The sequence below is a fragment of the Sitophilus oryzae genome, unplaced genomic scaffold, assembly GCF_002938485.1.
Source record: "Sitophilus oryzae breed Bouriz unplaced genomic scaffold, Soryzae_2.0 scaffold_1621_pilon_pilon, whole genome shotgun sequence".
NCBI classification, from domain to species: domain Eukaryota; kingdom Metazoa; phylum Arthropoda; class Insecta; order Coleoptera; family Curculionidae; genus Sitophilus; species Sitophilus oryzae.
In genome coordinates, this window is record NW_022146305.1 from 1700605 (window position 1) to 1717607 (window position 17003).

The 17003-nt window shown below is 33.3% G+C and overlaps 1 protein-coding gene across 2 annotated transcripts in view; it reads left to right on the plus strand.

Annotated features, from left to right (window-relative positions):
- The window catches only part of LOC115880340 (zinc finger and SCAN domain-containing protein 10), a 73308-nt gene that overhangs the window by 28575 nt on the left and 27730 nt on the right, over window positions 1-17003 (plus strand). The window contains exon 2 of one of the 2 annotated variants that reach the window (XM_030897545.1): window positions 15211-15295. The exons of the other annotated variant lie outside the window; for it this stretch is intronic. The gene's annotated coding sequence lies outside the window, so the exon portion shown is untranslated. The remainder of the gene's footprint in view (window positions 1-15210; window positions 15296-17003) is intronic. 2 annotated transcript variants of the gene reach the window in all.

The window sequence follows — 17003 nt, forward strand, 5'->3', positions numbered from 1 at the left end:
AAAAACCTAATAAACAATTTTATACCGAATATAGAAATAAATTTAGTATTCTTACGTATCGTCCAAATCCGTGTTAATAGATAATTATTATTTTTAAATATATTTTTAGAACTGCTGGTTTTAGTAATTATTAAATTAAACGAACTAAAAAGTCTTAAAAATAAACAATTCTTAACCATAACCCCAAAAAATGCAGATCTCCTGTCAACTTTCTTTATTTTTTTTTACTCATTATTTTCCTAGTGACGTCACAGGTGGTATGCGCGAACTGAACGAAATTGGACCGCTATCATCATACCTTGTATTCTTTGTACCATGACGTCTAAACGCCTTTGATGTACCGACTCGAAGCGGATGGTCGAGCGCACGAACGAACGAACGGCCGCATGCGTTCGGTCCCCGTCTAAATATACCGCACTTTCATTCGTTCGTTCGTTCGTTCGTTCGTTCGTTCGGATAATGAATACGCACCTTTAGAGTGTCGAAATATACGTTTTTGGAGGCATAAGCGGCCGTATCATTTTTTGCGTTAACTTAGAAGTTTGATTTTTTCACAGATTCAAGGGTCTTGATTTTATAAGTGTTCCGTTTTTTTCTTTTGACCTATGGAACCCTAAAAATGACAGACACATCTGTGACTGTTGAGGATCATTCTCTCGTTAGACAGACTATGGAAAATGTGTTGCTAAAAATAAAAATAAAAACTTTAGATCATAATGTAACTAGATACTTAAAAAAACCGCTTTTTAAATTCACCATTTCAGTGCCACTAACTCCCTTAATATGCATTTTCCGCCCTATACTTATAGGAACTTTTTTTACTATTTTTAGGAGTACTATCACCCCCCGATTTTTTTTACACCATTTCAATGACACCCTGTATATTTCCTTCGGCCACACTCTTAACTTAGTAGTCAGAGCTTAGAAAATAAGGGTTTTTCAATTTGTTGTTATTAATTTAATGTTACATATCGTGCAATCGAATGAAAACGACATCAAAGTCAGCGAACAGATAACATTTTAGTTCGAACTTTGTTATATTTACTTATAACTACCTGACAATTCATGCTCACATCAATAATCAAACATTTCTTCGTCAAATATAAAGCAGCGTCCACACTGGACATTTTGGAACGCATCCTCTTTGAGTATTAATCGCGATATTTTATTGGCCGTGCGTTCGCAGGTTGTATGAAGTCATTAGCGATCTTTCGAGCTGGTTTCTTTACTATCGCCGATCACGTGAACGAGATACGTTTAAGTGAAACGTTCCTCCAACCGCCGATTACCATACGAAGAAAAAAAGAGGAAAAAGAAACAATAAGCAAGCTGTCTTCGAAGCGTTCTGTATACGAGAAGACGTAAAGAACGATAGATATGGCTTTATATTAGCATAGAAGAAAATATCTTCTGCAGTTTGCAAAAAATATGCTCTCTTCGGAAGCGTATGACCGGAGCATATAAAATTAGAACAATTTAATTTACTCTCTTCATTTAGGGCCGCGGAGGCTCCAAGGAGAACGACACTTTGTATTGAAATGAAATTTTGTGAGCATATGTAGGTTAATTCAGAGCACTGTTTAAAAATATAGCGAGTTACATATCAAAGTTGTGTTTTTTGTAATGGAACACCCTATATATTAATTCATTTTTGGATCCTGGGAGAAAAATAAAGGTAAGGTTTTTGACATATTTAACATTTTCTAGAAATAAAGAACAATTTTTAAATTACCATAAAAGCTACCTAAATTGGAATTTATTCGGTATAACCTAAAATGTACTTAAATTAACTATTGTACTTTAATTCAAATTAAGACTTGATCCAAAAAGTTATACAGGGTGAGACAAAATTAATATTGAACATTGATCACCTTCAAAAGTATGTTACTCTTTTATTTTAAATGGAACACCCAGTATATTATTCCGATATTCAATGGAGAATTCATGACTCTTCAAAATATCTTTTAAAATGAAAAGATCCTTTTGAAAAGACAATCATGTTATGCAGTTAACAGGAAAGGAAGCATTTTGAGCACTTGATTTCATCTAGTTAACTTTTGTTACATCATTATACGTTTATATCTAATTTCAATTCTCTAATTCTATTTTATTTATTACCGTTGAGTATTTTATTCTATTATGGTGGGTTCATACAGCCAAATAAAATAAAATAAGAATAAAATAAAATAAAATAAGAAAGTTGGTTATATGGGATACCGTACATGCGTTCATACAGCCAAATAAAATAACAAATAAAATAAGACGTCTTTATCTTTTAACTTCTTGTTTTATTTTATGTGAAAACGGCTTTGCGCACGCTTAATTCTAACCTACAAATATTTTCAGTTTGGATTTAATTTATTTTATAATTTCACGTAAGTAAAATGTATAATATAGTAGGCAACAAATAAATAAATATACTATAAATAGTAAAATTACTATAAACAATCGTAAAAGTTAACTTTTATCCAGCCTCATCGTACTGCGCATGAGCAAATATATATTTCTTATTTTATTTTATTTGACTGTATGAACGCACAAAAATAAGAATTCCTTATTTCTTATTTTATTTTATTCTTATTTTATTTTATTTGGCTGTATCAAAGTTTACTAAATAAAATATAAGTTCCGTCACTTGTGCCGGCGGCAGGTATCAAAAGCCGCTTCACGCACGTGTTTCCCAGTGTATTACTGGTGTGTGGACTTTGGACCCAGCATACACGGCGGATCACGTTCGGCGTATTACTCTGATTTTGGCGTCATTACAGAGTGGTCTCGCATGCATATGGAATTATTTTTCAAGTGGTTATTTAATTTTCATTGCAAAGTGTTACTGATCACATTAGCCTTAGTTAATTATTTATTAGTTTATCATAAAAAAAGCATAATTATTTTTATTATTTCTTAAAAATAATATTGAGTTTTTCGCCACTGGAAAAAAAATTATTTAAAATATCTAATTAGAATTATTCAAGAACACTTTATTTTTTTACACGAAAAATCTCTCAAAAGTGGCTTATCCCTGGTGTGTCTCAAAAGTGGCTTGTCCCTATAACTTTTTTATTTTTTCTGATAAAAAAACGAGATTTGTTAGTATATGACCTAAATTAGGATTGATTAACGTTTTCAATTTTTTTCGGTCACTTCCGGTTTCGCCGAAAATTACTACAACTTTTGAACTTTAAACTGCAACCTGGGCATTTTTCTACTTTATTCGATAAAAAATGACACTCTGAATAGAATGACATATCATATGTCAACTTTTGGCATTCTAGCTTAAAAAAAATCTTTTAAAATTTCAATATTGAGTGTCATAGCTCTTTTAAAAACAAAACTTTAATTAAGGAGTCCTGGGAAAAATAGATTTGATCGTCTAATGTTTTCCATGTCTTGTCTTGGCCGGTTAAAAGATGCCCAAATGGTATTTTTAACCATATCTTAATTTTTTTCAAATGGAAAGAGGGTGGCTCATTAGTATATTTAGAAAAAGTATTTTTTTACGAATAATTTCATGCCACACACATTTCGAGTCAAATTGTCGTTATAAACCGCGTGTTACACTTTCAAATAAATCATATGTGAAACTGTTAAAAGCTGACATATGTATGTCTTTCTACTCAGAGTATCATTTTTTATCGAATAACGTAAAAAAAATACCGAGGATACCATTTAAACATCAAAAGTTGTTGACATTTAATAGTTTCAGCTTTGAATTTTATAGTGTACGTAATTCGTGTTGGAAAACCATATTACGCACTCATGGAATACTGCACTCGTGCGTAATATTATTTTTTCCAAAACACTCGTAACGTAATATACTTTTACATTATTTACTGTTCATATTGTGTAGCTTTATTTTTTGTGTTTGTTTTTAAAATTTATTTTATTTTTGCTATATCTTTTTTTATCTTGCCATGTCTAAATATTTATATGTAATACACCAATAAACTGATAGTATATTTTTTCTTTTGTAGATTTACCATTAGGTATTTTTGAAATACCCCACGTTCCCCTGCACCTTGTCGCACATTGGGATCGGTAAAAATTCGGCTTCTATTTACCCCGGCTTCCACTCCTGTTTTCATCGAAATCCGGCGTATCGGACGAGGCGGCTTCTGGCTTTTGATACGCGATTTTCAAAGTGCCGATGCTAAGTGACCGAACTTATATTTTATTCTGTAAACTTTGGCTGTATGAACCCACCATTAATATCACACATTTGCCATCCAAAACACCGGCCGGCGTCAAGCCAACACTTCAAACATAAACATATTGATAACAACTAGACCTACGTCGAAGTACAGTACGTCTGTCCGTTCTGTAGCTAAGGGGTATCCGTGAGAGGGGAAACGATATTCTCTCGATGTTTTTCGTAAAAAAATAGACGACGCGTCCCATCAATAAAAATTCAACAAATTTGCAAGTAGTTAGTAACGAGTAACGAGTCCTAAATTCAAATAGTAAGCGTTACTTCGAGTCCTCGTAAAGTAACTGTTACTTTGTAACGATTACTTAGAATTTTTACATCACTAATAAATTCCCCATTGAACACCGGAATAATATACTGGATGTTCCATTTAAAATAAAGGAGTAACTTGCTTTTAAAAGTGACTAATGGTCCATATTAATTTTGTCTCACCCTGTATAACTTTTCGGATCAAATTTCAATTTGGTTTAACATACAATGGTTACTGTAATTAAATTTCAGGCTATACAAGGCCAACTAAAATCTAAGTAGCTGTTATCGAAATTTAAAATTTACTCTTCGTTTTCACAAATTGTGAAATATGTCAAAATCCTTAGATTTTAGGTATATGCTTCTTTAATAAAACTCACCTTTATTTTTTTTCTAGAATCCGAAAATCAATTAATATATAGGGTGTTCCATTAGAAAAAACACAACTTTGATATGTAACTTTTTTTGGGGACACCCTGTATATTTCTATATATTTTTATAAAATGCTTTCAGTTAACCTACATATGCTGCCAAAATTTCATTTTGATATAAACTACCGTTCTCCTTGGAGCTTCCGCGAGGCGCCACCCTGTATAAGTGATATTGTATAATAACATAGATATTACTGATGTACTGCGAGCAGGTGCAAAATTTTAAAAATGCTAATGTCGCGTGTCAGTCAAGCTAACGACTGACATTTGACATCAGCTAAATAGGTAGGTTCCTGGAGAGAGACAAACATTAAAAGACAACCTCGTTAGCTTTCACGCAAAATTGAACATTTTCAAACAAGACCATAACTTATACACAAACAAAATATTAATCTTGCTGTAACGTTTATATCACCGTTCAGGCCAAAAACTATTAGGATATATTTAAGGGGGATATCTTTTTCTTCTGTGGGCATCATTAAAGTCCAATAAAGACCTTTACCGTGCGTATCGGTACCATCTTGGACGGGTAGCGCCACCGGTACGACCTGTGGAACGCTTTGTTCCCGTCATGTTCTTCGGCTTTGTCGTTCCTTTTTCCTTTTCTTATACCGCAACTAAATGGAACAACGAAAATAAACCCATCTTTCATTTATCAACTCTGCGTTGTGTAGTTTTGAACGAGTAGAAGGCGTTATATAGAAATTAAAAGATATAGATGGTTCGTTTTTAAATGGAGTGGAGCTTAATATATTTTTTCCCATGGCAACTGTTAAAATTGCTATATATTTATCAAATATAGTAGATAAAATAGTACTTTAAGGGTAGATTAAATGATACTTTAACAGCGAGGATAGGTTAAAAAGTTTATTTCTTCTCGCATGTTTTTTAATTGCTTCGATTTTTGAAAATTTTTGTATTCCTTTTCATAAGTTATTGGGGATTTAAACGGAAGTAGTTTGGATATGGCGTTTGTCGCCTCAGCCTGAATATCTGTGGGTAATTTACTTATTTCGTTTTGAGCCATTTCTGGCTCCAATTCAACCAGCAATCGACACGAAAGAGAATTAAAAAAGCTTGACTCAAAACTGACAACTAAAGAGACAGCTTTATTTATTTGTCAAATTACACAGAAACCAAGACCAATCCAGCACAATATTTTTTCTACTCGTAATAAATTCCTTGAAATAATAATTTCTGAGTATTTTTTAAAAAGTAACTCGCTATGGAAAAAATATTATTTTATACACGACGATAAAATTGCATTATCGTCTCCCGAAATTAATTCACTCGCGATCATTCATCACTCGTGAATTAAGCTTTTCGGACGACGATAAAATACCATCGTATAAAAAATAACTATTAGTAGAGATTGGCTTAAATCAACATTCGTAACCCTGCCAAAGAAACCCAACGCCTCACAATGTGATGACTATCGGATGATAAGTCTTATGTCCCATGTCCTCAAAACCTTTCTAAGAATCATCTACACTCAAATACAAGAAGTGCGAAAATCAGATGGACAACACCCAGTGTGAAGCACTCTTCTCCCTAAATGTAATGACACAGAGGTGTAGAGACATGAATGTGAATGTATTTGCATGCTTCATAGACTATCGTAAGGCGTTCGACTGTGTTAATCATCAGAAGATGATCAAAATTCTAAGAACAACCGGAGTTGACGAACAAGACCTACGTTTCATATCAGAACTTTATTGGCATCAAACGGCGGTAGTTGAGATGAAGCAGTCAACATCGGAAGATATACAAATCAGACGGGGTGTTCGGCAGGGTTGCGTCTTGTCTCCGCTCCTGTTTAACCTGTACTCGGAGACTATATTTAGAGAAGCACTGGATCGAATCCAGGGCGGAATCAAGTTCAATGGAATCCCAATAAACAATATCAGATATGCCGATGATACGGTTATAATAGCCAACGATATACAAGAACTGCAAAGCATTATAGATTCCGTAGTCCACTATAGTGAGATGTTTGGACTGCATCTCAATGTCTCCAAGACCAAACTATTGGTCTTTTCTAAGACTCCAATAAATGCACACCTGCGTGTCAAGGGACAAACAATCGAACAAGTGACCTCAATAAAGTATTTAGGAGCTAACATCAATAGTCAGTGCGACCCGAAAAGAGAAATATTTTCAAGAATTGAGCAAGCGAGAAAAATCTTCGTGAGATGAAATCATTTTTTGTGAAGATGGATGTGAGAGCTGGACACTGGATTCACGAACCGCCAGATGCTAAGCCTTCGAAATGTTATATACAGATGGATGCTGCGAGCTCTCATGGGTTCACAGACCGAGAAGAGAATAGAAGCCTTCGAAATGTATATATACAGACGGATGCTGCGAATCTCATGGGTACAAAGGATCACCAACAATGAAGTACTCCAGCGCATGCAGAAACCCAAAGAGATACTGAACACCATCAAGAAAAGAAAAATGCAATACCTGGGTCATGTGATGAGAGGTGGAAGATACGAAATACTGCGCCTCATAATAGAGGGCAAATTGCAAGGGAAAAGATCAGTAGGAAGACGCCAGAACTCATGGCTAAAAGATTTGAGGAGATGGTTTGAACGCTCGTCTGCGGAAATCTTCCGGGCTGCAGTTTCCAGAGCCACAATTGCCATTTGGATCGCCAACCTTCGGCAGGAGAGGGCGTGATAAGAAGAAGATTAGTAGAGAATTTTATGGCCCAAGAAATTATAAAAAAACTGGTTCCGTTTAGACTATATTTTTTATGATTTAATTACAAACGTATAGTATTCACGTTTTTCCCTATATTTGTAGTATAAGACGGTACTACATGACAAATTTTATAATTCTAGGTCAACGGAAAATACCCTGTAAATTTTTATTCCCTTGGGAGTATCGAAATTTATACGTTAACCCTAAAGAACTCTAATTTAATCATCTTAAGTAAAAGACTGAATAAAACAATAAAATCTTCGATGAATTTGTGTAACTATATTGATCTATTATTTTAAACATCTATGGTATATATCGGTTACCATGAGGAAATTGCATTTTCGCGATACAATGTTGCCGAAATGACACACACGTGTACTCTAGCATTTTGACTAATTACACACAGCTCCATTTTCGTTTTTTTTTAAATTCTCCACGTACTGCTAACATATATATTCTGATTCATTGGTGGTTCCTTAAGAGTCCATTTCACTTTTATTCACGAAAAATTAGCAAAATAAGTGTTCGGCATTTAACGTTTTATGTTAATCTGGATGAAAAGATAATGGATTATACTATATCCGTATTGTAGCACATTTTTAGACAACTTCTCTATTTTTAACATTTTGATGGCCAAACATCAGCAAAATATTCCTTATGTTTGGACTAAATTTTCTCGAAAATAAAGACAATAATTTAAAATTCCGTTACAAGACGGAAATAGATTGAACTTTTGTGATTACAGTGATATATACAGTACGTCTGCTGGATCTGTGTCTATGAAAGGAATGCGGACAAAAAACATTTAAATAAACTTTGACGAGTACGTCATCGCAAATCGCTCCGCCCACTCATTTTATTGGCCACTTGCAAATTTGTCGAATTTTTATTGATGGGACGCGTCGTCTAATTTTTTACGAAAAACATCGAGAGAATATCGTTTCCCCTCTCACGGATACCCCGTAGCTACAGAACGGACAGACGTACTGTAATTTATATGGTTTTGTAGCAAATGCTGAAGCTCTGCAAACCTTAATCAAGCCGTAATCAAAGCATGTGTATTAGGAATTTTGGGTGTGGCCTAACAAAACAGGATCGGGCTAAGCCTTAGTGCGGCGTTACACGGTCCGTTTTTGCGACATCCCGTTTTGCAGGATGCCGCAGAAACGGATCGTGGCCTCCAATTATACGATCCTGCAAAAACGGATTGCGGGACCTTCGTGCACCTACTACGCACATTTTGATATTGTGTGGCAGAGGCGAAGGAACTATGTCCTTTTCAAAATTAAACATTGTTTTATTACTTGAAGCTAAAAATTTATTACGAGAGCCGAAATGCCGTAAATCTAAAGAAATCCATAGAAATACACAGAAATCTAAAGAAATCCAAGGAAATCCACAGAAATACACAGAAATCCAACGAAATCCAAAAAATATTGGGTTGCATTTTAAATAGTAATATAATAATATAAAGTCGAGTATCAAGTGGATATAGTATATTTCAGGAGATTTCTATATGACATATGACCAAAGTAATAAAAAAAATTGAGAGTGGGTTTTTTATGTGAATAAACTTATATTTCACTTACTATTAATATTATGCGGTGATTAGTATTAGTTTAAACGTCAAAATGAAATAAAAAGTAATAAACTTGGGACCATTTAAGCTGCAATTTGACAGAATTGGTTATATAGTAAGTCATTAATACAAAGGTCCTGTTGTTTTTGTTCTTCTTTTTTTTGTTATTATATTCGTTGTGTCCTCCTAGTATACTATAAAAATATCCTTATTTGTTAAATATGAAATAAAACTATTTCAGTATACAGTATAAAGTATAATTAGGGCCAATTAAAGTTGCCGATTTGTTCATTCAAAGAGACCTTTGTATTAATGACTTTCTATATAACAAATTCTGTCAAACTGCAGCTTAAATGATCCCAAGTCTATTACTTTTTACTTCATTTTGACGTTTAAACTAATACTAATCACCAAATAATATTAATAGTAAGTGAAATAGACGTTTATTCAGATAAAAAACTCACTCTCAATTTTTTTTTATTACTTTGGTCATATGTCCATATAGAAATCTCCTAAAATATACTATATCGACTTTATATTATTAAATTACTATTTAAAATGCTAATATTTTTTGGATTTCGGTGGATTTTGTGGATATCTTTAGATTTCTGTGTATTTCTTTGGATTTCCTTGGATTTCTTTAGATTTCTTTGGATTTCTGTGTATTTCTGTGTATTTCTGTGTATTTCTGTGGATTTCTTTAGATTTCTTTGGATTTCTGTGGATTTCCTTGGATTTCTGTGGATTTCCTTGGATTTATTAATCAAAAGTCGATTTCTGGTGTACACATTTTGGTCAGGAAATCTACTAACGACATCTAGAGAAATCCACAGATATCTAATAGACATCCACAAAAATCCACGGAAATCTACGGAAATCCACAGACATCCATGGAAATCCACGGAAATCCATATAGGTGTACACCAGAAATCCACAGGAGTTTACCCCTCGGGGTTTTATTTGTCCCAAGGGGCAGGTAACCCACGATTTAGCTCGATAAATTGGTCCGTATCGAACATATTTTGCTTTTCGCGATCAAAGCGGCATACCGCATAAACGTACCGTGCTACAGTTTACATTCAACTGACTGTGTCGTCACCAAGATTCCCGCATCCCGCACATTGCGGCAGCATGTCGCCGCACATCCCGCAAAAACGGGTGGTGTTACATCTGCCATACCATCTCATGCGATATTGCCATACCGCAAAACGGGCCGTGTAACGCCGCACTTAGGCAGATTTCTGAAATATAATATATATTTCCTTCGGTTACACACCCGTTTCACCAGACCCCTGAGAGCGACCCGAACAGTCCAGCGTAATAGACTCTGAATAAGTTCTTTCTAAATCCTTTTTCTCTCTTTTTTCAAACGGAGAGAAATCAAACATTATCTGTACACTTCCTTTCTAACTTCTCGGAACCATCTTAGTTGTCCAAACTGCACCTTTGGACTTCTTATCGGGCAACAGGATCGCCGATGAGGTAGTACCGCGGCAGTACTCTATCTGAGATAATCCTGCGGGTGATCTAGGAAATGGCCGGCGTCGCTCGTAAATCCGACTCTTGTCGGTAGCTACGTCCGCTTGAATCTCAGATAAGCATCTCCGCATAACACAGTTGTAATATTTACGTCGGCATACGGCACGCAGCTCATATTTTTGCAGAGGCCTCTCGGTTGACGGTTCACTCGACTGCCGCGCCGCCCGCTGATCTCGCCAGAAGAAATCTACCGGTACTGGTACTACCTGTATACATACGGGGAAAGATTGTGTGGGTACTTTCTAAGTTGAAGGAAAATCGAAGATTTTCTTTCATTTAAGTAAGAACAATCTTGTTGTCCTGCGGTAAAAATGTGAAGTTTTCAATAGATTTTTTTTCTTAAAAATAATGTCTAAAGTTTGAAATATACAGGGTGGTCCGAACTGTATTTCGGAAACTTTGACAGCATATTCTGCAGATGAAAATAGGTAAAATGTTCGTATAAATGTATGTCCTAAAATGCTTAGTTTCGGAGATACAGGGTGTAGAAATTTCATTTTTATTTCGATTTTTTCCACATAATTTCTGAAGGAACGTCAATATTTGGATGAAAATTGGTGTCTGGGAGTTTTTTGACATGAGAAATTTGATTTTGATGTCAATATGACTCCTACTTGTAGAGGACACCACCTACATAGTAAGAGTAATAACTTTTCGTCCGTACCTGTATAAAACTACTGTAAACTACTGTTTTTTACGTAAAAATTCACAGATTTTGCAACATGCGCAACCATCATAGGCGTATTGAAAATACCAGACACAAGTTGGCGGTTGTCGAAGAAAAAACCTTTTTTTTTACACACCCCTTAATTTTAAATGAACTTATTCGATACTTTACGGTCACCCTTATAATGTTTACTACTGAATTGTGATATTTATTTCTTGGTTACAGAAACCATGCAATGTAAGGTCGTGGCGGTAAGCAGCAAAAATAAATTACATTAATAAAAATTAATGTAAAAAATAAAATTTGGTCACAAAAAGTTTTTATTGTTTTTCTAAAGTAATAACCATAAATATAAAATCTTGACACTTAGTAATGGTGGTTTCATTATGTTGTTTCTTGTATTGGACTTTATTAATTAAATATAAATCTGAAACAAGATTTCTGATTTTAACGGTAGGTACCTATATATAATTTTTTAATATTAATTCTGAAAAATAAGAAAGTAAACGTAATAATAATTAATATCGGTAACTACCAGTTTGATTAGATTATCGATGTATACATGTATACTCTTTTTTTTTCTCAGGTAAGACAGACGATGACAAGAAGAGCAGATGACATCCCATACCAATCTATTTATTTTACTAAAAAAAGTTTCCAATATTTTTTAAGTTAGCTATGGATGGGTTTAAATATAAATCCGTCATGCGTAGTCTCTTGTTGTTTTTAACCAGTTTTATTGGTTTATTTCAAAAATGACAGATAATATTTCAATTTTACTGGTTTGACGGAACGATGAACGACAAACGGACGCCGGATTAAGATTCTAAGCCCCTCAATTTTAATATCTTTGACATGTGTGCCTGTCCAGAGGCTTGTCATAAAATATTTTTGAAATGCTGCGAATAAGAAACTTCTTATTTCTTATGAAAATCATTTTTATTATCTTGGCTCTCCGAGACGTTTTCCATATCCGTATATACACCAGTGGTAAGTCACGGTAATATTTATTAACCATATTCAAATTAGGTATTATTACTTACCTTCCTGATTTATATTTCCTGTTGTCTCTTATGGTCCTTCAAAATCTTCCAAGGTCGAAAAAGAAGTACCGATTGTATTACTGATAAAACTTTAGCAATTTTCTTGCGATTTCTATAGGCTCGACAACGTTCGACGTTTAATTTAAGTTTTCTAGCTTTTTTTTTCATCTTCTGGTAGTATTTAAGATTTTTTTTAACGAAGATTCAGTTTATGAACGATGAACCGTTTCGCTTATCCGCCATTTTTTAAAAGGTACCACAGACCACTTGATTCGAGTCATCACGTGAACTATTGGATTTTATATTTATATATTATATTTGCATTTTATATCCGATTCAAATTATGACTTCCGATCTGATTACTCCTACACTGATATAATCTGTATTACGACTTATGCTAGGTTAATTAAGGAAATTTGCGACCAATTTTGAATTAAGTTATACTGCAAAGACTCGCATAGCCTATGATTTGTCGTTGTCAATTATAATTTAAAAGTAAATATACGTAAAAATATTATTTTTATAAAGCTACAAAGGAGAACAAGAAATTGATGATTAAATAGACCATCCAAGAGATAATGAAATTAAAAAATTAAGTTTTAACTGTCATAATTTACTAGGAAAAAGCAGTTCTAGCATAATTCAGTAAGTTCAAAATTTACACGACCATTAGTTTTTACCTTTTCGATAAGTTATGAGATCGTTGGGATACGAGAGGTGCTTAGACATTTTCATTTTCAAAACGTCTTGTATTTCCGAAAATTACTTTATTTCGAAGTGCAAAAATTAGTGGATATACCTAAATAAGCCAAATAGGTATCTTTTTTTCAAGTAATTATGTTTATAAAATAGGCGAGTATTGTTTTTAACAAATACTTATACGTATATTATGTCATGCAAGAGGCAACATTATTTTTGATGTCGACTGTAAAATAATGTGAAAATTACGGGAAATATAAAAAATGATATACAAATACATAAAACATGATAGAAAGTTTAGCAAATATTATATTACAATCAAAAATAACATACATGCATACATATAAATTTAAAATGTGGTAAAATACAAATATGAGGTATGGGTGCAAAATATGACATGTGCATTGGTGGCTTACACACTGGATAAAATCAAAAAAAATGCTAATCAATTAAAAAATGCAATAAAGAAGTTAGCGTCTTTTTAACTTATATTAATAACAACTAAAGTATACTAAAATCAATAAATTTTACAACCAGACAATTCCATAATTTCGGAGAAAAAAGAATATTATTATATGTATCGATTTAAAGTCTAAAGCACTTCGCTATTCAATTCTTAAGAAAATCAAGAAATCAAATTTAATTAACTAACCCAATCCCGTAAGGACGCAACTATATTTAAAATAGTATCAGTGTTATAAAAAAAACTGATTTTCCTGAAAACTTTACTGCCCTGTATAAAAATGGGAGGCAACATTACTTTTGATACTGTTAAATAATATGATAATTAAGAAATATATAAAAAAATTGTGTACAAATACATTAAACAGAGAATACAAAATTATATACATACATATAAAATTAAGCGTATGTACCATAATAAGGATAATACCTTATTATTTACGAATACAGTGTGAGCTTACAAGACTCACAATTACGAACAAAATAAAATGAAATATTTATGAAATATAACACACACCCTATTAGCTTCACGGCTTATACAATCGAATAGATCACATAATATTTCTCTCACCTACATACTTGACTTAAAACTCAAAAAGTACTCACCAATATCTTAAACCTAACAGATTTTAATCAATTTTCAACACTTTTAACACTTCGAAGCGTATTTTAACATTATGGATCATTTTATTTACGACCTCTACCTCATTTCGGCCTTTGAACGACCTTGCCCTATTCCATATTCCTATAACGCCGGCTAAACTATCAACGTGTTGACAGGCAGGTTATCGAACCCATGCGGCTCTAGCATGTCGTTTTTTCAAAGATGGGTCCCATATAAACGTGGCCAGAAGTATTTTCAATACTAAAAAGGTAAAGATCATTACGAGTAATGGTTCTCGAGATATTTGGAATCGAAATTATCAATACCTGTCATCACTGACATAAATTACACATGTTAACTGAATAGTTATTAGACGGAAATCATAAATTTGAAAAGAATTTTAGGACATACATTTATACGATCTTTTTTACTTATTTTTATCTACACAATATTCTACGAAAGTTTTCAAATTAAAATACTTGCACTTTTATGAGAAACGCCCTGTATAATCGATGACGCACGGAAAAAAATTAATCTATTCAAAATAAATGGAATACTAATAGAATATCTCTATGTAAATAGCCGCATCATCGTTTTCATCTATAGATACGCACGATCACAAAAACTTGTAGACGCGGAATCCCATTAAAAAGGCCTAATCCCGCTATTTATGTGAGAACATTATTTGAAAAGGCGGGTGGGAAGTACCGATAAATACATAGAAAGAATAATATATCTATCTGTATACCGTGCGTTCGTAGCAAATTGGATTACGCGTGTCCAAAGGAAGACCATTAAAGAACGGCATTTTCGAGAGAAACAGATAAAAGATTTTAACTGCAAATTGGGAAAAATCATAAATAATAATAATTTAAAGCTGTAAAATGTTAATCGCTAGAAAGGATTTATTAGTTGTTGTAGTAACTTCCTTGTAGGCTTTTAAGGTACTGTGGAGAAATAAACTTTTTTTCTTAGAAACCCCATCTCTAGAAATGTTTTAAAATTCATTTTGCATTTGTTTCAGGTGTCATATACTGAAAATATAAGCAGTTATATACCAGGGAGCTCAATCAGAATCACCCTGTACACCACATCGCATAGAAAAAACGGTAAGAATTAAAAATAATATATCATAATATTATTTTTATTGATAAAAAATACGTTTAAATTTTAAATAATATACAATTTTTTTCTTCGGATATTAACGTGAATTTTCTTTGTTCTGCGCGTCCCTTTGGTGGTTCGATAACCAGCGTACCATTAAATTAACTAGAGGTACTTCGTGTTTACTATATATACGTGTTATTATTTTTATCAGCTGCGTTATACATGCACTCGCGACAGGTGACTAAAAAAGGCTCAGGTGTAGAGAGCTCTTTCAAAAAATACGTCTTTTATGATATAATACGGAAAAATGCTCTTCAATAATTTGAAATGTTGTTGAAATTGTTTCAAAAAAAACATGTGCCATCTCCCCCGGGGAGATTCCTCACATAAAAATATGATTTATTTTTCAAATAAACATAGGTCCGATTCTGTTTTGTTTCGTAGCTACAGGGTGTTCAAGTTTTAATCACTGAGTGCTCCGAGACGGCAACCGTATTCATGCCATAAATTTTGGTACAACTGATATCAGAAATGATATACAATCTTCTGACCTTTTTTTAGATTATGTTGAGAAAAAATAGACAAATAAAACCAACAAAAATAGACAATTTATATATTCTGTCAAAAAACTGGTAGCCCCTCATTTGTATTAACAGTAGCAGAATTTGGAAAAAGAAACAAACGATCTCAATTAAACACAAGAACCCACGGTACCTGTTCAAGGGCTACCTATAATTGGAGCTTCGGGTCATTCGGTGCACCTGCCCTAACACACACTGGCACACTGTGTGTGTTGGCTTTTGGTTATTTGGTCTCTATCCCCATAAATAAAACCAGAGGCACTCGATAACAGAGATTAAGACAGATCTCTAGGTAGTGTTTTTAGTAGTACCTACAGTGTTTTTCAGACTATTTCATTAAAAATAGCTAATAAATAACTAGTATTAATGATGTTTTAAAAAAAATACCTCAATTAGCATGCATAGGTTTGAGAAATATCTATAATTCTATAGATTTCACAATACAACAGGTAGATTTTTACATAAAATAAATAAATTACAGTAAGGATCGGATTTTTGGGGAATGCGATAGCTGTTAAACACCTGTTGTCCCATTGAAAAATACCATTAGGCACCAAGCCAACATCCATAGGCGAAGACATCAACATCGGCATTGTACCACGATTTATTATTATGAAACCTACTAATCGTAAAGTTCTAGAGATGGCCGGTGAAGAAACACACACACACCGTTTGACTCTCTGCTGGAGACGACAGCATTCTACGTATAATATACCGTGTGACTGAATAAAATCGGTGTCAGAGTAGGCGTAGAAGTAGCATTCCAGCTCGAACTTTACTATATTATGTGTATTTTCAAAGCTCTTTAAAGCGACAATAATAATAATTGATATATCTGATTCATAAATATTTTTTTTTAGTTTAGTTTCAAGAGATTGAAAAATAATAATACTGTTGCGTTTAAAAAAGAATAAGGGGCAATGTTAAGATAACATTATACAGGGCGAGTCTTAAATAAGTGCACATATTTTCAGGGCTTGTAGATCTCGACAAAAGAAACAAATTTTATCTTTACCGTTTTTACAAATAAGTCCAAAATAGCAAAGTTATTTTACTTTATAGACTCACCCTGTAAATAACCACATGGGTTGAATATATTCAAAATTTAAAAAAGTCATATCTGCCATTA